The sequence below is a fragment of the Lactuca virosa genome, chromosome 9 (assembly GCF_052849685.1).
Source record: "Lactuca virosa cultivar CGN04683 chromosome 9, Lactuca_virosa_CGN04683_v6, whole genome shotgun sequence".
Classification (NCBI taxonomy): Eukaryota; Viridiplantae; Streptophyta; class Magnoliopsida; order Asterales; family Asteraceae; genus Lactuca; species Lactuca virosa.
The window spans coordinates 92,252,116-92,265,221 of record NC_136434.1 but is presented as its reverse complement, the minus strand read 5'-3'; positions in this window follow the sequence as shown (position 1 = coordinate 92,265,221).

The following is a 13,106-nucleotide window of genomic DNA, read 5'->3' as shown; positions in this document are numbered from 1 at the left end:
TCTCATAAAATTATCCATAAACAGTTTGGGTGAAGTGCAACCCAAATGGACCATGCCGGGTCGGGTCAAGTATATACCAAATAAGTTATGGACTTAGACACCTTATCCAACAAATATATGATCCCTTATCTGAAGGACACACTTCTGATAAGATCAGAGTTGACAGCGGTTTTTGAAAGCTACGATTGCGGATCAGGATCTGAAGTCATACGCATAATAGTTATTAGACTTATCCAAGTGGGAGACTGTTGGATTAGTGTCTAAGTCCATAACTATTTTAGTATGTACTTGACCCGATGGTGCATGATCCTTTTGGGTTGCCTTTACCATAGCAACTTGACAGGGTGATTTATGAAGAGAGAAGAGATATTATTATATTAATATATTATGAGAATAATATATTAAAGGAATAATAATATTATTTATATAATATTAGTCATAAATTAATTAAGAATTAATTTGGTGACTAAAAGAGGCTAATTGAATAAAGGGGCTTAAACTGTCAATTGTGTGATAGTTAGTTTTTGGGCTATGGATCCTTGTGAATATAGGGTGGCCGAAATTAAGGAGTATGGGCTCCTTGGATTCGTCCAAACCTTACTCTAGAAGGATCCTTGGATTGCTTAGGGCCTAAGTTATTCAATTAGGGTTAAGGATATAACCCTAGTAGCTCATAGTATAAATAGACCCCTAGGGTTGGAGAAATCGACTACCTTGCTTCCTTGGGAACCCTAGAGCCGATTTCTACACCTCTCCTTTCTCTCCAAATCATCCTCTTGCTAGTTGGTGTTTGTAAGCCATTAGAGGAGTGCCAATTGTGACTCTAAGCTTCAAGAACAAGAAGATTCAAGCAAGCAACTAAAGGTATTAATCTAGATCTGATTTCATATGTCAAGTCTGTATTGTATTCACTAGATCTAGCATTGTAAGCCTTGGATACATTGCATGTTCAATTAGAGAAACCTGGATCCAAGCATTAGGGTTTGCATGTGCACATAGGAAAGTTCTTATGGCTCAAACCCATCAGTATGTGGCCAATATATTTCGTTTTTATGACGTATGCCGAGGATAACCCAATTTTAAATCATATTGTCAAAGATGGTCCAACATTACTGAAAATGACAAAAATGACCCAACTTTATATAAAATATAAATTAAGAGCCATAGTTATCCAAAATGCCATAAGCGGCCCAAAGGGTCAATAATGGCCCATAATTACCATAAATGATCGAAAATGGCCAAATATTGTCATAATTGCTGAAAATGGCCCATTCCTACTAAAATACTCATTTAAGGCCCATTTTGATAAAAATGTACAAACATGACCCATGTTTGCTAAATAGTTCGTTTTCGGCGCATTTTAAGTAAAAATGTCTTATTTGGCCCAAACTTGTTATATGTTTCATTTTCGGCCCATCTTGTCTTAGAAATATCATAAATGGTCCATTTTTAATAAAAATTCAATTTTAGTCCAAAAATACCGAAAATGACATAAAAGGTCCATTTATATAAAAAATGACCATTTTGGCCCATTAATGCCGAAAATGTGATTAAAGGCTCATTTTTCACTCTATTGTCAAATATGGTCCCTTTTTATTTTTTCTTTAGTTTCTTAGTGAGTTTTTAAACATACTTAACCTTGTTAACCAAACATGAGAAGTTACATCAGGCAACTTATTCCAACAACTTCGAGACTTATATGAATCTCGAATTTTTTGGAGCTTGTAGTATAATATCACAACATTTTAACACACACATAACGTGTAAACATACCATACAAGCAATTATACAAAGATTTAACAAAACCTTGACTTGTATCCTCCCCCAAAAGAAAGAAAAACTCGAAAATAGGGGGTATGAAGCTCACCTTGGGTTTGATCGGTTTTGAAGAGGAAGAATGGAGTGAGTTTTCGGCCTAGAGTGTTCCTTTGGGAAGATTTTCGAAACCAAGAGGGTTCTCGGAGCACAAACACGAAAAGAGTATGACATGAGGAGAGATCTTTAGTGTAAACTTGGATTTAAACCATAGAGTTAAACAAGAACTTACCAAGTGTGCAATACTTGATGAAGACTTCTTGAGGAAACCACACAACCCACGATTTTGAGGAATAAAATGGGAGAGTTTTCTTGAGTTCTTGAGAAAGAAATATGATAGAATGAAAGTTGGAAAAAGATGAGAGTGAAGTGAGAATGATGGTGGTGTGTGCTTGGCCGAGATAAGGAGAGGGGAGAGGGAAGAGGCTTATGCCTTGATATTTTATGGTCAAAACTTCTTTCCCTAGATACATGTTAGTTTATAACCTAGATATATAATGTGTAAATATGAGGTAACACTCAAAAGTCCACAACTTTCCTTCTCTTTTTTTAATAATAAATGGGCCGATCGGATTTTGGGTTGAGAAGAAGAAAGGAATGTTCGGCTCGGGTTTGAAGTGTAACCGAGAACCCATAGGCCTAATAGGGTTTTCGGTTTTAAAGGCCCAAAATAAGTGGTTCTCGGCCCAATAAATGATCCATGAAGGGTATTTGCCCAATTAAGTCTTAAAATAATTCCTCATGGCCCAATATCGCCCATTAGGAGGTTTATGGCCCAATGCTATGTTGATGAAGAGTTTTCGGCCCAACTATGGCCCAAATAAGGGTTCTTGGCCCATAACATGGTTAACTAAGGCTTTTGGACCAAGAGGGCCCAATAAGAGAGTTTTGGTCCATTAAGGGGTTTGGACTGAGAGTGTTTAGGTTAAAGCCCAAAGTCGAGTGATTATAGCTTATCAGATTAGGTATAGAGCTTTTACGAGGAAGTTTTAACTAAATTCAAGTTTTGGATGTATGAACTGATATATCATTGAAGTTTGGTTCACATTTAAACATAGCGTTACATAGTTACACAAAGAACTATCTTGTTCATGAATAGGAAAACCTAGCCCTAAAATGCTAGTTGTGACATATGCTTTATGATACTTTAGAGAATTATAATCAAAAGGACTTACATTGCATGGGATATAAAAGGATGGTGTTTTCATGAAGTTTGACTAGTTCCTTTGGTCTTCTTTCTTCCCTTTTTCTTGCACAAAACCGAGAGCAAAAAGAGCTAGAAGCTCTCTTCACTTTGAAGTTGTTACTTGACTTTTGGTGCTCACTTTGTATCTTCCTTTTAGTGCTTAATTGTTTAAGCACTTAAGTCTTCAAGAACAAAGTCCTACAAGAGGAAAACTAGCATTATGAGTACCTTATCTTGTTGGTGGATTACTTGTAGAGAAGATCAAACTTCTTGTTCATGCCATCTACTTCAACACCCTAAATCCAAGAGGGTCCAAAGGCTACAAAGGTTGTCTTTCTAAAACATCATATGGTTGTTTTTAATATCATTATAACCTCTTTAAAAGGATCCTTGATGTTTTGGTTTTTTTATATACTCGAAATTTACAAGAAATTTTCAAAGCTTCCGTTGCCGGTTTTTGTGAAAAACTCTCTATTTTATGTATCAAAAACCATCAGTGGTATCAAAGCCATCTTTTAAATGTTTGAATGATATTCATGTTATGATAATTTTTTTTTGGAAAACAAGCATGGTTTTCTTTTTGGCTAAAGAAATGTTCATATTTGTTTTCTTTGGCAACTTGTAGTAAAAAGTGTTTATTTTTATATAACCATTTTCCATGCATTTTGGTTATATAAAAGTAGCGTTAGAAAAAACAAAGTGTTGTTTATATTTATATGTTGTTGTGTATAAACAAGCCATTAGGACATTTGTGGTTGGTATTTATTTATTCATATGATGATGTAATAGATAAATATGTATTATTTCATTTGTTCATTTTTGTATGTAATAAATTAGTTTTTAGACTAGTTGTATTTTATTTTTTATAAAAATGTAACAAGATGGAGCATGATGTTCTTATGAAGACATGGAGCCTTTTAAAGACGTTGAAGTGTCCTAATAAGTCCTTTAGGAAATGACTTAATATTTTTTGTGTTGGCTCACAATAAATATTACTAGAAAATGGCTTTGTTTATACACTTTAAATGCATATTTGTGATGTTTATTTTTGTTGTTATAAAATGTTGTATGCATGAAAATTTGTTTGTCATGCTAAAAACATTTTCACAAAAAATAACATCAAACTTTGGGGTTTAGAAACTTTATATAGAAACTTTATATAAAAGTTTCCAACATAAGATGTCTAAAATGAGTTTTTATTTTTATTTTTATTTATTTATTTATTTATTAAAATGAGTTTTAATTTTTTAGAACTCTTAAATATCCAAACTTTTAAAGATATAAAATTGTTTAATTTTTTTTAAACTTAATCTAAACTCCATAACTCTATAATAAAATGTTGTTTTATTAAAAGGTTAAAAACCGGTTCCAAATGTTATTACGTCGAAATAGAAACGGATATTAATTTTAACCAGTAAAATTAAATTTTGTAATAATTTTAACTTTGTAATTTTTTTTGGAACACTTCGAAATGTACCATGATATATTTTATGCATGAAATATTCATGATACAATATGTTTTAAATATGCTAGAAAATAAAACACTTATAAAAGCCCTTTTATAAAATAAATTCAAATCTATGCAATCCACTTAAAAATCACTTAGCAATTTTGTGCAATTCTTGTGAAATTTAGGGTCACCTTATTCATATGGGTTGTTAAAATTGGTCAAGGTATTTTGTATTTACTTATGGGATAAAGGTAACCTAATCATTTGTAAAATATAATTCACAAGGTTTTTAAATGGACGATTTGATCAATTTTTATTTGATAAATGTCACCTACGCATAAGAGTTTTGAGGCATAGAATGGATGAACATGCCATTAAAACAAAGTAACGTTTTTGGATCCCATTAGCCTAAGAGTTACATAAGAGTTGTAATTGGTTATCGCAACCTACCGATCAACAAAATCACTTGTGTTGTGGGTCACCGCCTCGAGTTATTTTGGGTGATGTGGATCTTAGCTTTTCAAATTTAATTTAAAGGGTAATTAATTTTAAAAGAAATTATATCAAATATATTAAAATGAATCTTATTATTTTGTAGATGACTACCCCAACTGTAACCACCTCATCTCTCACCATTCGATCCATCCTCGAAAAAGAAAAACTGAGCGGACCCAACTTTCTTGATTGGTTTAGGCAACTTAGAATTGTTCTCAAGCTTGAGAAAAAGGACTTTTTCCTTGATGAACCAATTCCGGAAGACCTCCCAACCAATGCTACCAAAGCATTAAAAGATGCTCGGGCGAAACATGTAAATGATTCAACCGAAGTGACATGCATCATGCTTGCAACAATGACTCCCGAGCTTCAGAAAACTTTTGAGTTTCATGAAGCATTTGAAATGATTTAACAACTTAGAATCATGTTTCAAGTTCAGGCCAAGCAAAAAAGGTTTGAGACCTTGAATGCTTTCATTGGTTGCAAGATGGCTGATGGATCTTCTGTGAGTGCACATGTGCTCAAAATGAAAGCCTATGTTGAGCAACTTGCTCGCCTCAGATTGCCATTTGGGGATGAGCTAGCTACGGATGTAATACTAGCCTCATTGCCTAAGTCTTTCAACTAATTTGTGATGAACTTCAGAATGAATGAAATCTTAGAATCAACAAGATCAGAGTCTTTTGATGTATGCAAATAATGTCTTTGTGGCAAGATGACCAAATCTCCTTTTACCGGTGTTGGTGAAGGAGCTTCGAAACTATTAGGACTCATACATACTGTTGTATGTGGACCTTCTACGACAACGACAAGAAACAGTGAAAGATACTTCATTACATTTACTGATGACTTCAGTAGATTTGGATATGTGTATCTCATGAAATACAAACATGAATCATTCGATGTCTTCAAGGTATTCCAAAATGAAGCACATAATCAACTTGGTAAAAAGACTAAAACCATATGATCAGATCGTGGTGGTGAATATCTAAGCTATGAGTTTGATGAACATCTTAAGAATTGTGGCATGGTGTCACAACTGACTCCACCAGGAACACCACAACATAATGGTGTTTTGGAAAGGAGAAATCGTACTTTACTTGATACGGTGCGATCAATGATGAGTCATACTTCCCTTCCTCATTCATTTTGGGGTTATGCCCTCGAAACCACAACTCGAATTGTAAACATGGTCCCAACTAAAAAGGTTGACAAGAATCCCTATGAGTTATGGCATGGAAAAGTTCCATCAATGTCTTACTTAAGGATATGGGGTTGTGAATCATATGTTAAAAGAGAGACTTCTAACAAGCTTGACCCCAAATCTCAAAAGTGTATCTTCCAGAAAGAAGAGAACAGAGTGTTCACAGCCCGAAAATCAATGTTTCTTGAAACTAATTTTATCTTGCATAAAGCAAGTGGGATCCCCATTGATCTCAGAAAAATTCGAGAGACACAACCTCTAGTTGAGAATGATAACCAAAAAAAACATTTTTGAATCGTAAATTATCATTAAAATTCCAGAAACCAAACCAATTGTACGACGCTCCAGTAGACCTCGTCAGGAACCTGACAGATTTGGATTTGTCATTCCTCAAGAGGAAGTATTCTTGATGGATCAATGTGAGCCCATCAACTACAAGGCGGCTATTGCAGACCCAGAGTCTGAAAAATGGCTTGAAGCCATGAAACCCGAAATTCAGTCTGTGAATGACAATCAAGTATGGGACTTGGTTGACTTACCTCCTAACAGCAGAGCTGTTGGAAGAAAATGGATCTTCAAGAAGAAGATCGACATGGATGGAAATGTACAAACTTTCAAAGCACGACTTGTAGCGAAAGGGTATACTCAAATTAAAGGAATTGAATATGAGGATACTTTCTCTCGAGTTGCTAAGATTAAGTCTATTATGATTATCATAGCCATAGCTGCATATTATGACTATGAGATATGGCAAATGGATGTCAAAACCGCTTTCCTTAATGGATATCTTGAGGAAGATGTCTATATGGAACAACCTTAAGGTTTTATCAAACCACATAACCTAAAGAAGGTGTGCAAACCGAAGAAGTCCATTTATGGATTGAAACACGCATCTAGGGCTTGGTATCATCACTTTGATGAAAACATCAAAAGTTTTGGTTTCTCAGAAAGTCCCGATGAACCATGTGTATACATCAAAGCAAGTGGGAGCGATACTGTTTTTCTAATTCTATATGTCGATGACATATTACTGACCGGGAAAGATATCCCAACATTGAAGGAGACTAAGGCCTACCTTAGTAAGTCCTTTCAAATGAAAGATATAAGGGATGCTGCATACATACTCGGTATTAGGATCTATACAGATAGATCCCAAAGACTTATTGGCTTGAGTCAAAGCACATACATTGACAAAGTCTTAAAACGCTTTTCAATGGATAACTCAAAACGAGGAATTGTACCAATACTGCCTGACACCATTCTTTCTAAGGATGAAAACCCTAGTAATGATGATGGCATCAAAAGAATGAGTCACATACCATATGCTTCAGTAGTAGGTTCAATTATGTATGATATGACATGTACAAGGCCGGATGTAGCTTATGTTGTTAGTATAAATAGCAAGTATCACGCTAACCCTAGTAAAAAACATTGGATGGCTGTAAAGAACATACTTAAGTACTTAAGAAGGACTAAAGATATGTTTCTGGTTTATTTAGGAGTTGAAGAAGAGCTTACTGTAAGATGTTAAACTGATGCTGGTTTAAATACCGATCGAGATAACTTACGATTACAGTCGGGATACGTGTTCACACTTAATGGAGGAGCCATTTCCTGGAAAAGTTCAAAGCAAGAAGTGGTCGCACTTTCTACAACAGAATCAGAGTACATAGCTGCGTGTGAGGCAGCTCAGGAAGTTGATTGGATGAAGAAATTCATTGGTGATCTAGATGTTGTTCCAAGCATCAAAAATGCCATTGAGATGCTTTGTGATAACACTGGTGCTATCGCTATTACAAGAGACCCAATGGTTACCAACAAAACTAGACACATTCAACGGAAATTCAATTTCATTCGTTAGGAATTGGAATTGCGAAAGGTACGCATTGTGAAGGTTCATACAAATGATAATCTAGCAGATCCTTTCACAAAGGGTCTTTCCTAAAGCAAGTTTGAGAGTCATGCAAAGGGAATCGGTCTTCAGTTAGCTAGTGAATGGATTTAAGTTTGTATTTTACTAATATTTGGATATTCATAACTATGTAGCAATGATATGTAATCTCTTTTGATATATAAGATATCTCTTTTGTATTAAATATTATTTTGTTCTATGTTAGCATGTTATTTGTTCCTTAAATAATGAAATTATTAAAAATTCTCCATAGCCAGTCACTGTTGTTGGAGCAACTATGAATTAAGACTAAAATGAATCAGCTTGGTTGATTTTAAGTTGTGAAATAACAAAGTGTTGCATCCAAATTCATATGTACTTGTTAGAGAACAACTATTGGATATGACCCGCGTCAACAATCACTTCATGGATCGTTATCATAAGTGACTGTTGAACATAGGTAAATATCTTTGTGTCTTTCGACCTGAGATGCATATTGGAGAACTCTATTATAGAGATTGTTATACTTTGAGATGGTTAAACGTTGTTCGTAACTGTGCTGTGATAAAAGCTCTCGTTGGGTATAATATGAATTGTATGAGAGTGTGTATGTAGTCAAGATGGGATTTGTTACTCTTATGTATTGAGAGTTAAACATCTAAGGCGCCTTACTTAAAGTTGGATGTCAAAATGAGAATGATTTCGTTCCATGTCTCATATCTAACATGATGTTTGAAACAAAGAGAATATTGATACACTTACATTATACTTCAATTGTAGCTAGTCATCTCCTGGAATTAGATGTTGATTGATGGAACCCCGTCGTGTGTTGTTAGGGGAAGTAACCTGTTGCTAGACGTCAACTACTGTCTATGTCAGTCTTTAATGAATTTCGTGCAAGTGGGAGATTTTTGGATCTATATGCTCAAGAATCATTATGGAGTGATATTGCTAATAACATATGATCCTATAGGGCCACACCTTAATCAAGTTGGTACTTATTGAATATTTATTAAGTATTTGATATTAATAAATAAATTCAACTATTGTATTTAATTAGAGAATAATTATTGTTTTATGAAAATAATAATAAAAGAAAGAACAAACTAGTCATAATATGATATGGTATCATATAATGAGTCATGTACAAAGTTTTGGACATTTTGGCTTACCATGGTTTAGTTAATTGACTAGTCTTTGGTTAAAATAAGCTAGACATAATTTTTTTGTCTTCTTTTGTTGGCCATATGGCCGAATTTTTTAAGCAAGAATGGGGATTACTTGTCAACTTTCACATCTTACATCCATACCTTGTCCCTTGTTGCTTTATGCTTTATGATACTTTAGAGTATTATGATCAAAAGGGCTTACTTTGCATGGGATATAAAAGGAGGGTGTTTGCATGAAGTTTGGCTAGTTCATTTGGTCTTCTTTCTTACCTTTTTCTTGCACAAAACCGAGAGCAAAAAGAGCTAGAAACTCTCTTCACTTTGAAGTTATTACTTGTCTTTTGGTGTTCACTTTGTGTATTCCTTTTAGTGCTTAATTGTTTAAGTACTAAAGGCTTAAAGAACAAAGTCCTGCAAGAGGAAAACTAGCATTTTGAGTACCTTATCTTGTTGGTGGATTACTTGTAGAGAAGTCAAGCTTCTTGTGCTTGCTATCTACTTCAACACCCCAAATCAAAGAGTGTCCAAAGGCTACAAAGGTTGTCTTTCTAAAACATACTATGGTTGTTTTTAATATCATTCTAACCTCTTTAAAAGGATCCTTGATGTTTTGGTTTTGTTATATACTCGAAATTTACAAGATATTTTCAAAGCTTCCATTGTCGGTTTTTGTGAAAAACTCTTTAGTTTCTGTATCAAAACCCATCAAAGGTGTTCTTTGTCTCTTATTGAAATTGGGTTTGGCTTTGATCAAGAGAAGTAACGAGTTCTTGAAGACTCATTTGATGGTTACCACTTGATTGGCCTTGTTGATGCAGTTGTTGGTAATTTGTAGGGGGGTGATATGTTTGTGGAGTTGAATATTATGGTTGGGTATTGTAACATACACGTTAACAACCTTTTTTAGTTATTGTGTTTTGTAAGCTTGATAGCTTAAAAGTGAATATTATTATATAATATATGATTTTGAGTGTTGAGTTCTAACAAGATAGTTTTATGAGATTTGAAGTAAAACTATGTTTAGAATCATTCGGGAAGTATTGGAAGTCTTATGAGATTCCGATCAAAAGTCAATTATCAAAATTAACGAAAATATAACATTTAAGTTGGAAATAAGTAAAAATAATGTTATTGAAAGTTGAAAATTATCTCGTTAGGAACTTTCAGGCAAAAACCTCACCGAAATCCGAGTTATAACGAAGAAGTTATGACTTATCAAAGTTTCGCGACAGAACCAGCACGACACCATATGACGTAAAAAGTGAGTTTACGATAAACTACTTTTTAGCTTTAGTAATATAAATGAAAGTCGTAGTATTCGTCAAACCGAGAGCTTTCATAAAAAGAACGTTCAAATCTGACTTCGTATGAGGAAGTTATGATTTTTCTAAGATTCGGCATAACAGTACACAGTCCGAAACTCGAAATAAAGATCGAGTGATTTTTAGCCGACACAACTTAAACGAGAATCGAAGATCTCATCAATAGTAGTACAATGGTAAAAAGACAGACGAAAACGAACGTCAGATGAAAAAGTTATGAATTTTTAACAGACTTTTCCTGTCCCGGCCTGTTAAAAATATAACTTTAAAAATAAAGCCAAATTTAGCCGACGGAGTCTAAACGAAAGTTACAGAGTATAATCTACCCTATGCGTGGATATAAAGAACGTCAAAAACGGAGTCCGTATGCGAAAGATACGAATTTTTGAAGTTTTAGACACAAACTTCAAGGAGGCCGTACGCCCAGCGTATGAGGTATGTACGCCCAGCGTACTTAAGTGTACACGGTCCAAAGTTAGCCACGTCGCCTACTCCTTCGCATGTTGCACACGTGTTCGTAGCTATGACGCGTCCGAGATGATCCCTTCCCACGCCCAGCGTAATCGTTGTACGCCCAACGTAGAAGTTCTCAAGGAGTACGCCACGCGTACCATGATATTAAGCCCAACGTACGGAGAGTCTTCAGACTACTACAAATAGAAAGCGAGCCTACCGAATTTTGTTTACAATTTTCACTCTCTTTCACCCTCTACTCTCTCTCAAATTACCCTAACACCCCCCGAAGCCTAGGGAACTACCCCAACACCCGAAGCAAGCCCCGGAGCACCGAAGACCCCGAGAAAATAATATTTTCAGTTGAAACTCTGCCCTCATAAAGGCCGGTTTTCAACAAAAACTCCCAGTTACGTCAAAGAAAGTCATTTTTTTTAGAAACGAAGTGCTGCCCAAATTATCATTTTATCATTCGGTTATTTCACGATGAGTTCAATATAGGGACAATTGTATGTTATGTGTTATATGTTCAATGTGCTTTCCTGTGTTATTCTGGTTTTATAACGTTCATCATGTAGAGCATGTCTCGTATCACTTTTGGTATTGGCTTTGATCCTTTGGCCATGTAGAGCATGTCTCGTATTATTCTGGTATCGGATTTATGCCTTTGGCCATGTAGAGCATGTCTCGTATCACTTCTGGTATTAGCTTTGTGCCTTTGGCCATGTAGAGCATGACTCGTATCACTTTTGGTATTGGAATAGGGCTATGTAGGGCTGAAAGCCTGTATATTCTAGCAAAATGATAATCCGGAATTGTATTTTCTGTGCCACTTGGACTGAAGTTTTATGATGTATATCATGTTGAAATTTGTTGTATATCATTGATTGTAAATCTTTGAATCAGATCATTGGTTGATATGGAAATCCTGTCATATGATACACATATGCCTTTGTTGTTCTTTCTCCCTCTTTGCTTCTGTTATATTGATATATATATATATATATATATATATATATATATATATATATATATATATATATATATATATATGGTATAGTGTTATATTGTAACTGTTATTGAACTCACTAAGCGTCACCCGCTTATCCCTCTCAGTGTTTAACTATTGCAGGTGATAAGCATTCAGTATAGTCGTGCACTATTGGAAGATTTAGAATAGTTAATATTATTTCTTTTGTACTTAGTGTTCCTATATGTATATGAATTATAAATTCCTGGGTAGTTATGTAATATATTAAACTTTGTATAAACCTTAATAGTTGGTTTGTATCCAGACTTTTGTAATTAGACCACTGTTGTAAATTATCATTATGAATATGCATGTAGCATGTTTGGAGTAATATTGTTAAGTATGAAAGGGGTCTTTCAGTCATGGTATCAGAGTAGTAGTTTAAGTGAACTAAATACTAAGGATTGGTATTTAGACTTAAACCGTTGGAAGTTCAATATATGAACAGATTCATTATGAGTATATGGATACAAACCATAGGAAAGAATTAAGTGGGGTATTGGGTAATGATGAATCTTAATATTTTAAAGTACTAAGTTACTTCAAAATTTTCAGAGCATTAGTTTATGCGAACTAGGAGTTGTGAGGATTTCTAGACTTAAACTTGGATTGCTAACTGATAATGGTACGATGTGTGTCTAGTATACTTTAGGTTGAATACCTAAATTAATATTAAATAGACACAAGCACTAGAATATTTTAGGAGATATGCCTTATATTCTAATACGTGCTAAATCATAAATAATATAGCATGCCTTAGGTAGCTTACCTATATTGCTATTACTTAAGGAAGTTTAAGGTCTGTTGCCGACCTTGGTTTGGAAGAGAAAATTTTATGTGTTTGAAGTACATTTGGACGAGATGAATGTTTTGGTGTAATCCATGAAGTTGTTCCACCACTGACCAGATTGAAGAAGTGATTGCTTACGGAGTTAGAAGAACTGAAGATGGTGATAAATACTTCGACGATATCGAAATTGATGTTATGAAGGATTAAGAAGAATTCAATGGAGATTAAAGGAAAGGGTAACAAAGTTTTCAGACTCAATAGGCCAAGACTTTGTCTAACATTGTGATGTAGTATGCAGTTC